Below are 13,978 nucleotides of genomic sequence, written 5' to 3' on the forward strand. Positions count from 1 at the left end.
AATCCAATACTAACCCTGCGTTTACAAATGACAGGACAGTTGACTTCATGTATTGATTGTCAAAATCCCACAACTTGCCTGTGTGACGTATTCGTCCCGACAACTGCAAAAACAGTTGTAAAATTTTGAATGAAAATCGTCGATTTCTTTTTGTTTTCCGTTTACATATTTTGCTTTTGTACATGTTCTTTTGTTTTCAGCACATTTGAATTATCATCCCACTTCTTTTTCACAAAAATGTAAAAAATTTGTCTTCCCTACTGTCTGTGAAAAAATGATGGACAGCTGGGAGACAAACGACAAATGTATGTATGTGTTAGTAAATCAGAGTTGTATTTGAAGACAAACTGTCTGGTGTAAACGCCTAGTAAGACGTCTGCACCATCCAGATCGTAATTGAGCCAAACGTGGGGTGTTATATCAACCATGCGGTGATTAGGATGGCTTTCACGGTAGCGCCCACCATCACAATGGTATGCTTTCGTTGTATACAGGAAGAATCTTTGTCTCCTCATGTAGATGGTCCAAGGCAGACATGAGGAGGCACCCTGCTGTAGTTGTGACAGCTTTGAATATTTTTCCATTGTGATGTAGGGATTCTCTCTTGTATCGTTGGCTTGTCACAAATAGTCGTGTTATGCACGGACGACGGGAACATGCTGTCGGATGTGACTCCTAGAATTTTGGGATAGTTTGTGGTCGGAATTCTGCTACCATCGACCGTGACATTCAACCCTGTTCTCACCTCTGTCGTCCATGTGGTTAGTGGTGGGTATTTGCATATTCCGCGCGTGGAAAAAGATGGTAAGATCAGTCAAATAGGAATTCAGCCTTCCACAAATGACATCAAGATCGTACGTACACATACGTTACGATCTCAATTCTGGAGGGGGTTGAACACAGGAGAGGTAAAGGTTACAATTTTGAATGTTTGCATTTGAACCATGGCACAATTACCCAGGGGCTGGATTCTTGTCCTATGAAAATTTGAAATGAAAAATATTTTCTTTATAATTTTTTTCATTCGACAGTTTTCTCCTTTATAAAAGTTTTCATTTCACATTTTCATAGAAACAGAATTGAGCCCCAGGTATGGCATCGTAAAATTTTGAATATGTTATGTCAAAACTTTCTTTATGTTGTTGGAGAAATTACAACAAAAATAATTTTTTTATAAAGGGATTTGACTTTTCATATTCGATCAGCTGGTGTGATACCACTACCTGGTAGTTCTACCATGATTTGAACCTAACCTGGGGCCTAATTACGTGATTCGATTCGATCGAGTATTTGCTCGTTAAAAAGATTTCGACACGATAAAAAAGCGGCATGACGAGATTCGATCGAAATCGTTAATCGAATGTTTCGAGAGTAACCGGTAATCGAACTATGAAAACCTATGTGTACTATAGGGAATATTATGAAGGTAGATGTAAAACTAGGTGTTTTTTGAAAGCAAGAACCAAAAAAGAAAAACAAAATTATGAATGAAAAATTTAAATATTTGTGGAATTTGTTGAACAATACATTCAATAATAATTTCGGAATGAAGTTGTGCTATGTGTATAAGTTCGATACATTGGTTACGCCAATGTACACGTTCGATACATTGTTTTCCCCTTCCGCAGCATTACAATTAACTACGTTAATTGGCCGCTCTTCGAGCTCAATGGGGAAATCTTCTCTGCCTTTCTTTTAGGAGTCATATTCGCCTGGTTCGGATGCTGGGAGAGAATATTCATTCTTTCCCACACTCTCTCCTAAAAGTCACATTCGCTCAGTTCGGATGCAGAGGGGCGCTTTCCAATGCTGCAGTCGTAGTTGATGTCACGGCCTTGTGAACGTTATTCTGCCCACCTGCAACTACACTTGCTATTTAACTTTCGAAGGAGTCACACTCCTATTGCTTTCGTCCGTAGCTTCACATACAAAAGGTAATGTTTCTCATTCGCAGAAACCCTATACCAACAATAAACCGAAAATATATTTGAAACTTATACACTCGTGTTTGTCTTTTATTTTCTTCTCTTTTCATCCCTGAGCTATCGACGGTCAGTGGTATCACGCCAACATTTTGATCCAATCGAGCCGGATCTGTTCCAGTCGAAGCCATTTGTTGTTGCCCGCTGAACAAATTACATTTGTTTAAGGAGAGAAGAATCTTGGATAACTAAATTCGTTGTTGTTGTCCTTACAACAATTTGCTATCGTCATCACAACATCATCTCTCATTACCATCAACCAAACACAGGTACGTAAATCAGTTTCTGTGCAAAAATTGAGCAAACCCGCGAGTGTTGTTGTTTTTGAATTCCAAGTCGCACGAAAAAATATATTTTTTCGGTTTAAAATTGTTCGCTACATCGCGCATTGGTCGCCTTGTAAAATTGTCCATTGCTTCAAATCATATACAGTCCACTCACTTAGTCGTAGCAGTAATTGTAGTGATCCTCGCCAACAGTGCTGCTTATTTCAATTTGTTGTTGTCCCTTTATTATTTCGGTTCTATTTTCGAAAATAAAACACTTTAATAGTAAACACAACAACAAATTTCCATTTATCGTTGATCTTTTCAGAGATCAGTTCTAGCAGTGCTGTTCCTTTGAATTTGTTGTTTTCTACTTTTCTCGTTTGGTTCTGTTTTCTAAGGCAAAACCCTTTCAGAGAAATAATTACAACAATTTCACTACAATTATCCGCTATACGTTTCGTTCGTTTTATTTCTCACTCAAAGTGTCTATGACACCCCCGCTTTCTTGTTGATATCCCCAGCCAGGAGTGAGAAATAACATCGCATTCCAAGTACTTTGCTATTTTTGAAATCTCGTTTCTAACCCAATTTGCACTATCTTTTATTAGTTGTTATTGTTGTTGTTATTCCCCAAGGTCTTTTCTAACGAAGCCCTTTAGTTGAGAATTTGCATTAGCAAATTTGCAATAACAACACACATTGCTACAGTCATACGGTCGTTTGGTTTATTTGTTGTATAGTTCGTTCTTCACCAACCAAACGCATTCGTTTTTATTCTCCTGGAAGTATTGATATTCCTATTTGAGAATTTGCATTCTAATTGCAATAACAACGTACATCTTTCCACGCACAATTATAAAGCGTCGGTTAGATTACATTGTAAACATACCAACAAAATCCCAGCAAAATTTTATGGAAGTGGTTCCATGAGATGCCATGATTTCACTGGATCTTTTGCATTGGTTCAAATGAAGTCGAGAAAGATCCGATCTTTTCATTAGAATTTAAACCCATGCAAAGGAAGTCGTGAAAGATCCGATCTTTTCATCAGCATTTGAATCATTTGTACAGATCACTACAAAAAAAAAAAAAAAACAAGTCGATTTGTACATCCCTACATGTAGCGACATCAAAACAAAAGTGTATACATTTCCAAAAATTTTGTTATAAAATTACAAATTAAATTTAGACTGCCACAGCTGGGACAGCCAAAAGTCAAGTTTCTCCCTTAAATTTACAACCTGTCGCTTGCCAAACACATCGTTCCCGAAGTCTGGAAAATAGGCCAGCTACTGAAGCCCGAAAAGGATGCCAGCAAAGGTGAATCTTACAGGCCGATTTTGTCGCCCGTAGCAAGGACCCTTGTGGCTTTAGTTCTTCCACCATCAGAAATAACTTTCCAGTTGCCGATCAATAGCATAGGATCCATAAGCAGCACAACAACTGCGCTGAAGGCCATCTCCATATTAGCCGAAGACTCACTCAGAGCAAGCTGTATGATAGAACAGTGATAGTGACACTTGATTTAGCAAAGCCCTTTGATATTGTCAAGCACCCTCGTTGTTTGATGTCATCGAGCAGACTACGCACCGTCCAAGTTTGAAACGTTGGATAATAAATTTTAAGTGTGGATGACAGTAGTACGTAAAAATTAGGATCAAGAAGTCCAAGACCCGTAGAGTGAAGAAAACCTCTTCTGAATTCCAAACGCTGCAGACGGCATTGAGATCGTAACGTATGCGAACGATTGTACTATCTTGGCGTCAGGTGCCTTCCCTGACGACATTTGTGAAAGACTGAGCTCCTTTTTGTCTGATCTTACCATTTTTTCCACGCGAGGAATATGCAAATACCAGCCAATAAATCTACGGCCTCTCTGTTCACTACCTGGGCGGCCGAGTTGGGAACAATAGAGTTGAATGTCATGGTCGATGATAGCAGAATTCAGACCACAGGCCCAGGCAGTCAGGGGGTCTTCATAATCTAGAAAGAGAAGTCTAACGTTACAAGAGAGAACCTCTTGATCAACAAGCCTTTCAACCAGGTTTAAGTAGCATTCACACGAATGCAGTCGCAGATGCAGTAAACAGTTATCGTGTGAATGCGGTCCTTGGAGAACATCCACCATCTATCGCAGCTGAGAAGCGCCAGCTGTCAGGACAAACCAGAGTAGTTTTGGGACAATACGCTCGGGATGGTACAGCCGTCAAAATTTCTATAGGGCAAGTACTGATGACACCGTGGAAAACATCTGCCCAGCATACAGCACAGGCCCCCACGACACACTGCTCCTTTTCAATTGCCCTACCAAACCATATAAATAGCGAAATAGCCACATTCTTACGACTGATAGACCAAGAGTCAGATTAAGCAGAAAAATGAGAATACAAACATATTAACTACTGTTACAACAACGAGAACAAACTGCAAATATAGATGTAAACTTTATGATGATAAATAAATTATAGTTATTTCATTAATTCCTTTGAATTAATAAAATAAAAAAATTAAAATCATTTTCCAATACAGCATTTTCCATTTTCCAAACAAGACGTGAAAATTACATGCCAAAGGGTTGGTGAAAATGACATGCCAAAGAAGTGAAAATGCTATTCTTGGGAATTGGTTAAGATGGCATGCCAAAGGATTGGTATAGATGCCATTCCAAAGAATTGTTGAAGATGCCATTCCATCGAGTTAGTAAAGATGACATGCTTAGGATCTGAAAATGAATTGCATCTTTTGGGGGTCACGCTCTTGTAAAAAGAATGAGTGAAGATGCTGAAAAAATGACATTCCATTTCACTTGCACCCATTCTTGAATAGCATCTTTGGCATCGAACATTTTGCTGGGATGCTGTCGATCACTGTTTGGTCGTTTGTAGCGTCGGTACATGAGTGGAAGCTTCGCTGCCCACGCATAGCCATTTCTCTGCTTGTGTTTTACTACCTTTTGTGAGGTATTCGTAGTCGACACTCGCACAGTGGGACATATCGTCTCAAAATATTTATTTTTTCTTATATTTTTTGTTGAATATTTTCGATTAGATTTTTTTGCTTTTTACTTCGTGTGGTGCTACAATACCATTTGTTGTTGTTTATCTTCGGTTAAGGCACCCTACTTTCGGCATTTTTGCAGTTTATAAATAAAATTATATTAAATTTGGTTGAATTGAATTGCAAATAATATCGATATTATTTATCTATATTGTTTATACAAATTAGTCGTTTTTGAAAAAAAATCTTGCATCTACAAATCGTGTACCCTACAGTCGGTACTGGTACATTTTATCATTGGTCAAAGCAAATAACTTTAAAAAATCCACCAATTTAATCATTTTTCGATTTTTACCCGCTGCTTTTGTTTAGAAATCTCGTTCTTGAAATTTGTTTGGCTTTTTTGACGTCTTGTTCATTGTACCCTACACCCTGCACGCTAGGTTTGGGTACAACATTTGGCAAAATTTGCAATTTTTGGAGATTTTCTTCTTGCCTTTCGTTGCTTGCGCTAAATTCTCAGTTGGGAATTACATATCTGTCGCCATTCTTCAATTCTTTTAGAAACAATATCGATAATTTCTATATTCTATAGTCGGCAAATTGTCCCAGTTCGGAACTTGTGTTCAATTTCTTATCCTTCTTGGAACTTTGCTGTCTACTCGCGTACTCTACTGGTGGAATTTTGCATTTTATATTTCATTGTCGCAAATTAGAATAGTTTTCGACCCTTTCATTGGTTGAGTATTCACACTCGTTTGTACTTCCTTGGTTTTTTCTTTCCCCAATTAGTAGGATTCGCATTTTCTAGTAGTCTTCAAGTATTTCCATAGTTATAGCTTTTCTAAAATTGCGACGCTTGGACTCGTTAGTCTTGTCCTAAACATCTGAGCCCACATACCTTTTTGGAACTGATTCGTTTCCCTCTTTCGTCCCCATTCTCTAAATTTGTTGCAATTATGTCCATAACTCCCCTCGTACGTTTCATTCGAGCTGCCGACGCTCTTATTAAATTTGATGCGTATTTCGAACGACTTAATCCTGATAAGCACACCGTATTTAATCTCGAAATATACGGTTCCGAGCTTAATCAATTATGGACAACGTTCAAAAGCACTCATCAGAAGTGTCTTGACCATCTGGCGACATCACAGAGTCCTCAACCCTCTGACAAAAATGTCGTCGAGGGTAAATACGACAGCTCCTTTCGGGCTTATCAACATTGCCTTTCGGCAATAAATCAGAAGCTAGACGAGCTAATATCGTCCAAGTCTTCTCCATCATTGAATGGACCAACTCCACAAAACAGTCCACCAATGGTTCCTCAACCACTTTCACCTTCGGAGGAACTCCCAGTGAGTACGTCTGTTCCCCGATCGACTTGTTTGAACACAAAACCCTTTGTGTCAAATAATTGTAAAGAAAGCCAAACTTCTCCTTTACATCCCAGCGAATCACTCGCATCATCGCTTTCAACCCAACCACACTCCATAAGTCGTCTCCCTCATATCGATCCACCTTCTCACAATTTAGTTTTGCCTCCTATCGACATCGAAGTCTTTAGTGGAGATTTTATTTCTTGGCCAACCTTTCGAGACCTCTTTAGTACAATTTTCATCAAAAATTCTCGCTTGAGCGACATTGAGAAATTATGTCACTTAGTTCAAAAAACCAGCGGTGAGGCTCGGGAAATTGTTTCGAAATTTCCTCTCACCCAGCGTAGTTTCGAATTGGCTTGGAAGGCATTGTCGGCTGCGTATGATAATAAACGTATCCTCGTATATATTCACATTAATCTTCTTTTCGGCCTTCCCGCAATAGAAAAGGAATCTATCTCTGGTCTTAAAACAATTCAGCGCGGAATCAATAGTTGCATTTCCGCTATGTCTGTTTACGACGTTGTAACGGATCATTGGGATCCAATAATAGTTTACTTTTGCTTACAACGTTTACCAAAAACCACTGTCGCTCTCTGGGAACAAACTATCAAAGACAAATCTTCTCTATCTACATGGAAACAACTAGATTCGTTCCTTACCGATAGAATTCAAACCTTGTCGTGTCTTGATAGTATAATTGGTGTCGAACCTCATAAGAAATCACATTCTCAACCTCGTCGATCTCCACAAAAATCAACAATTATTTGTTCAATTTCTAAAAAGTTCCCATCTAAAAGTTCCCCGAAATCGTTGTTGAACCATTATTGTGTGATGTGCACAAATCAAGATCATCTGCTTCGACACTGTTCTCGCTTTCAAAAACTTTCATTTGAGAACAAGTTTTCGTTTGTTAAAAAACATCGCCTTTGTATTAACTGTCTCTCAAATGGACACCAAGTTAAAAAATGCAATAGCAAACATAATTGTTCGGTCTGTAAAGGTAGGCATCACACGCTACTCCATCGTGGCAAACATCTTAACACTTCGACAAACTCGTTGATTTTTCCCTCATCCAATCCTTCTATTCCTTCGGACTCCACTTCTAGTAGATTATATTCCATTCAAAATTCTAAATCTTGTTTTGTCAACCGGCAAGTTCTGCACTCAACAAGAAATAGAGATGCGCTCTTGGGAACTGTCATTGTAAATGTCGTCCATAATCGTAAGAATTATTCTGTTCGAGCAATAATTGATCCTTCGTCGGAAGTCTCTATTGTCACAAAGAGACTACAGGAAACAATTGGAGTTAAAACACGTCCTGCTAATGTCACTCTGTCTGAAGTAAACAGTAATAGTAATTCAAACGAAATTTGTTCCTTGAATTTAACATCACCCAAAAATTCTGCAAGTATCTTACATACGGATGTGTTGGTCTCACCTAACATCTCGAAAAACTTCTTGTCGTTGTCTTCCAGTTCGAATCTGCGTACTAAATTGTCTCCCTACGAATTAGCAGATACATTCGAAGACAAGCCAATAGATTTGTTATTGGGCGCTGATCTCTACTCCAAAATTTTGTCGCCTGAGTCGCCTCACATCGTTTCGAATTCGCTGGTGGCTCAGAAAACTATATTCGGTTATATTCTCACCGGCCCACTACCTCATAGTAGACTTATATAGACGATCAAAGCGAACCATTTTAACAAAATCGTTGTTTAGTATATCGAAAACTCGCACTCACTTGTAAAATTTCAAATGCTCAATTGAAACTGTATTTACGTACCTCTAAATCAAATCACACCTTACAACCTACTAACTCTAGTTTAAGTTTGCTCGCGAATTTAGTCTAACCCTGTTGCCTTGCAGATAGCGCGTCAAGGTGGGCGGCTAATGTATAAGTTCGATACATTGGTTACGCCAATGTATACGTTCGATACTTTGTTTCCCCTTCTGCAGTATTACAATTAACCGCATTAATTGGCCGCTCTTCGAGCTCAATGGGGAAATCTTCTCTGCCTTTCTTTTAGGAGTCATATTCGCCTGGTTCGGATGCTGGGAGAGAATATTCATTCTTTCCCACACTCTCTCCTAAAAGTCACATTCGCTCAGTTCGGATGCAGAGGGGCGCTTTCCAATGCTGCAGTCGTAGTTGATGTCACGGCCTTGTGAACGTTATTCTGCCCACCTGCAACTACACTTGCTATTAAACTTTCGAAGGAGTCACACTCCTATTGCTTTCGTCCGTAGCTTCACATACAAAAGGTAATGTTTCTCATTCGCAGAAACCCTATACCAACAATAAACCGAAAATATATTTGAAACTTATACACTCGTGTTTGTCTTTTATTTTCTTCTCTTTTCATCCCTGAGCTATCGACGGTCAGTGGTATCACGCCAACACTATGAAAATAAGGAAATTATTAATTCTTGCAAAATCTTTTTGACATTGTTGTAACGGATTGCTGATACATCTACCTTAATAATCCTCTCTCAAAATAAATGAGAGAGAGTTTGGTGGATGTTTTGCATTAACCTCTCTGAGAGAATATTTCCTTTGGTAAACAACGGGGGATGAAATGTTTAAAATGTACTTCCCTTATACAATAAAGGCTATTAATATTAAATATTTTTTTCCAGAAATGCTTATTTTTCAAATTATTTTTTAACAACTGCAAAAGTAATTTTTGGTTAATGATTGCATGCATTTTAATTCTAAATTTATCACAATTTCTCAAAACGACTGCAAAGGACTTTTCCCAATTTCTCTTGTTAAAAAATGCTGCCAATTATTTACTAACATCGTTTTTCTTCTATTAAACGACAACAAACAACAATTTTTACATTTTAAACAAAAATACAATAAGGAAATCTTTCAAATGTATAAAGCGAATGTATTACACATAATGAATATATATTGTATGTGTATATACATAGGATTAAGCAAATCTATAATAAGAAGAAAAAACAAAATTGTAAAATTAATTTCGGTTTAATATTTTTTAAATTTTAGGTTGATCTTAATATTTTTTTTATAAAAACTCGTTGTGATAGTTTGTATTTGGAAAAAAATTATACATAACTTTAATAAATTTGGTTTCAAATTTGACACAGTGTGTAAGTTATAAGTTTTTCTTGAAAGTCGGTCTTCCTAAAATGACAAAAGAAAAACTTGAACTATATGAAATTGAAATTTTTCTACCGATAACAACTTTTTGTCAAGTCTATGTTTTAATAATACGTATTTTGTTTTAACTTTTTATTTATTTTATTTATTTTCCACATTTCATTGTAACAAAGCCTCAATAGGCCATAACAAGTTACGCAAAACGACGAAACCTTAAACTACTCTGAAGCCTAGCTTAAACTATAACATTAGACGAAAAAAAATATATAACAAAATTTCTTCGGAATAAAACCAACATTAGTAACAATAGTATACATACAATAAAAAACTGACTCCTTTCCAGCCTATCTAAAATAAAAATTAAGTGCACATAATTAATTGATAAAATATAAATTGAATCATAATAAAAGTACTACATAAAATTAAACAAATGTCTTACTACTCTAACAAATTAAATCTATTACCAAGATTACGATCAAGAGAGAAGAAAAATTAAAAAAATTAAATTGAACCCAGCTTTGCAGTAAAAACATTATAACAATAACATTCATCCGTAGCATAAAATCATTTAAAACTCAATCACCTGAGCATACAAAAAAAGCTTTTTCTTATAACTTCCTAAGGAACAATTAAACACCTTAAGGGGTGGCGGAAGGACGTTAAACATGCGAGCAATTCTTACTAGAAATGATCTTTCCAATATAGAGGTTAAACGCGGCAACATAATTAGCATATTCCTTGTAGATCTCCCAAAAGAAAATAAACTTACTACAGATAATGGGGCCTGCTGTTTAATTATTTTATAAAAACAACAAATACTTCTAATACAAACAAAATTTCTAAAACTACATCCAAGAAAACACTCAACATATGATGAAACATGCTGCTGCCTACGTAAATTATAAACATAACGAATGACCCTATTGAACAGTAAACGCAATCTACGTAACACATAACCACGACAACCACTAAAAATCTCAAGGCCATACAGAAATATTGGCATCACCAATGAATGCACCACCCGTACTCTTATTTCACGGGGCAACACTATGTCTAACGAGTATAACTTTCTCAAAGAAAAGTTAACCTTAGACACCACCGAGTTGACGTGGGCTTCAAATGTCAAGTTACTATCAATCACTAAACCCAAGCAATTTATTTTGCTAACGACATCTATAAGATTGTTATAAATGGTAACCGAAATTGCACCATCTGGTATGTGACCGAAATACATCGCCTTAGTTTTTCCTGTATTAATGTTCAGGCCATTGTTGGACATCCACTCCACTAAGAGACTGACAGTAAAATCTATTGTATTTTGCAGAACATCCAAGAAGACAAAATCACCAACAAATAGGAGCTGCAGATCGTCAGCAAACGCAAAGGACATACAATTTCTACTGCTAATTCGACTAAACACGTCATTAACATACATTATAAACAATAAGGGATCTAAGACTGAACCTTGAGGTACCCCACTACTCACAGATAAAACGGTAGACATACAATTCTTACCAGCAACATACTGTTTTCTACCACACAAATACGAATACATAAGCATACATGCAGAAGACGAAAACTTAAAATGTTCAAAAAGCTTTTCAACCAAAGCAGCATGGTTAATTTTGTCGAACGCCTTTTCAAGGTCAAGCGACAACAGCACACAACAACCGCCATCACTAATTCTCTTTCTTATGTTGTCAGTTAAGCCAATCAGCAAAGAGGTAGTACTACGATTACATCGTTTTATTTGTTTACGATAGGTAATTTGGCCTCGATAACGAATGTTGTCATCCCAACTTTCGAGTACTCAGGTCGAAACAACTCGATATCGAATCACATAATTAGGCCCCTGAATTGAAATAAATTAAATAATGGATATGTTAACATCAGTTCAATGTCAACGTAGTCGGCATCGTCGACTATATCCTTCCCAAATCCTTTGTATATGCATTATTAAATGATTTTTTACTACCTAAATGCAAGTATTTACAATGTTTTCTATATTTTTGAAATGTAATATTTTTATATGTATTTCTAGAACAACAAGCAATTTCGATTCCTATCAAGTAGAAGAGTATTTAACTGAGGACTTTGAAAGTTCTTATGAAACTTAATTTGAAGTGTTGCCGCAGGCAACTCCAGAAACCTCTCCTACTGAACTTCCAAAAAATAAGAAGCGTAAAACCGATGAAGCCCACGAGAAATTTTGCGAAGTAATGGGAAACCTTAATAGCGTAGTCAAAGTGAACATGGAAGGAGAATTAACAAATAATGGATTTTATAGGTATATTGATTCCATGTTAAAAACGATGGATGACAAATCTAGAAGGATAATGCTAAGTTTACATTTACGAAATCCACTCGATTTCAACTGTCAATTCCATAGCTCAAACGTCAAATGAAATCTCATCTGGATTTCATTTGACGTTTAACCTATGGATTTGACAGTTGAAATCGAGTGGATTTCATAAATGTAAAACAAGCATAATAGAAGTTGAAATAATAAATCTTGTTGCAGAAAGAATAAATACATATATTATATATTTAATAGACTTAGATTAAGTTTACATTTACGAAATCCACTCGATTTCAACTGTCAATTCCATAGCTCAAACGTCAAATGAAATCTCATCTGGATTTCATTTGACGTTTATCCTATGGATTTGACAGTTGAAATCGAGTGGATTTCGTAAATGTAAACCAAGCATTAGTATAAAACATATCATTTGAATTGAACTTGTACCTTTTATATACTAATGGACTGACTATATATAATGTTTTTTTAAGTTACTTTTTATACCATTAAAGTAAATATTTATTGCCTAGATGACTGTTTCTCTAAAACTTAAGTAAACCAATAATACATTATTCCAATTGTCAGTTTTTAGTACACCATCATCTCCCTCCTAAAAACAGACAAATTTGAGCAATGATTTTTTTACTAGAGTTGGTCGATCTTCTGTTTGTTTTACCTTTTATTTAAATACATATCATGTATTGAACTTTATAAAAAAATGTATATCGTTATAACTGTTCCTAGCCTTATGCTAAGTTTACATTTACGAAATCGACTCGATTTCAACTGTCAATTCCATAGCTCAAACGTCATTCATCCTGAATTGTGTGGGGGGGTTTTATGTATACATGTTTTCCATCAATCGTCCCTACACAATGTGGAAAATTCCATACTTCTTCAAACCTTTCCGCCATTTTCGACCAGTCTGCTGTCAATGGAGTTTCTAGGTACTGAGTCGAGGGTTTTTCCCAAATCTTTTGGCACGTATCTTTTATTATATATCTCACTGTTGAGGCTCCAATCTTGAATGTCACGGATAAATAGCTTACACTATCCCCATTTGCCAGATATCTGGAAAAGTAAGTACATATAGTTATACTAAAAAAACACAAATAGCCAGTTTCTGTATGTCGAAAGAAGAATGTGTGCGAAAGAAACACGTCCAAACTCTTGTGTTTTTTTCAAATTTGTTTTTTGTTTTGAAGCAAAAGCAAAGGTAAAACTATTTCGAAAACTAAAGTTCGGGCGTGTTTCATTCGCACACATTCTTCTTTCGACATACAGAAACTGGCTGAAAATATTTTACTAACTTACATTAGCGTTAAAAACAAACGACACTTTGCAGAAATTGTGGGTCTATTTGAATTTTTGGTTAATTCAGATTCCAATATATTGAAGAGGACATCAAATACTGCGGGCGTCATTCTTACCAAAAGTTGAAATTGTTCCAAGTCAGTATTGTATAGTCTTTCAAAGTCCAGAGCAAAGAAGCCGTCCTCATCCCTACGTTCAAAGAGAGGCCTCACCCAAAACCTTCATGGTCTTGGTAGACATTTCAAAGACTCATATAACCCGTAGGCAATATTTGCATAATTGCGTATTTTTAAAATATCCATCAAGATAAATAATTTTCCAGATATTCTTTTCAAACAAATTTTTAATTGTCAGCGCGTCACACATACTATTGCATTCAGAAAACATATGTTTTTTGGTGGTGTGTTGGTGGCGCGTCTCATGTGCGTTAGCAAAATCTAACGCGTGTGACATAGCAGCGCGTAACGCATCGCGAAACTCAACGCGCCGTATGTGCCGAGGCCTTTATTTGCGGCATAAACAAATGAAACATCTCAATTCGATATATAAAATATATTTTCTTCTATGTATGTACATATGTATGTTTTAAATAAAATCAGTGTGTTTGGACATTA

Source organism: Musca autumnalis, unplaced genomic scaffold (assembly GCF_047663935.1).
Source record: "Musca autumnalis isolate F117 unplaced genomic scaffold, ASM4766393v1 scaffold_2, whole genome shotgun sequence".
Lineage (NCBI taxonomy): Eukaryota > Metazoa > Arthropoda > Insecta > Diptera > Muscidae > Musca > Musca autumnalis.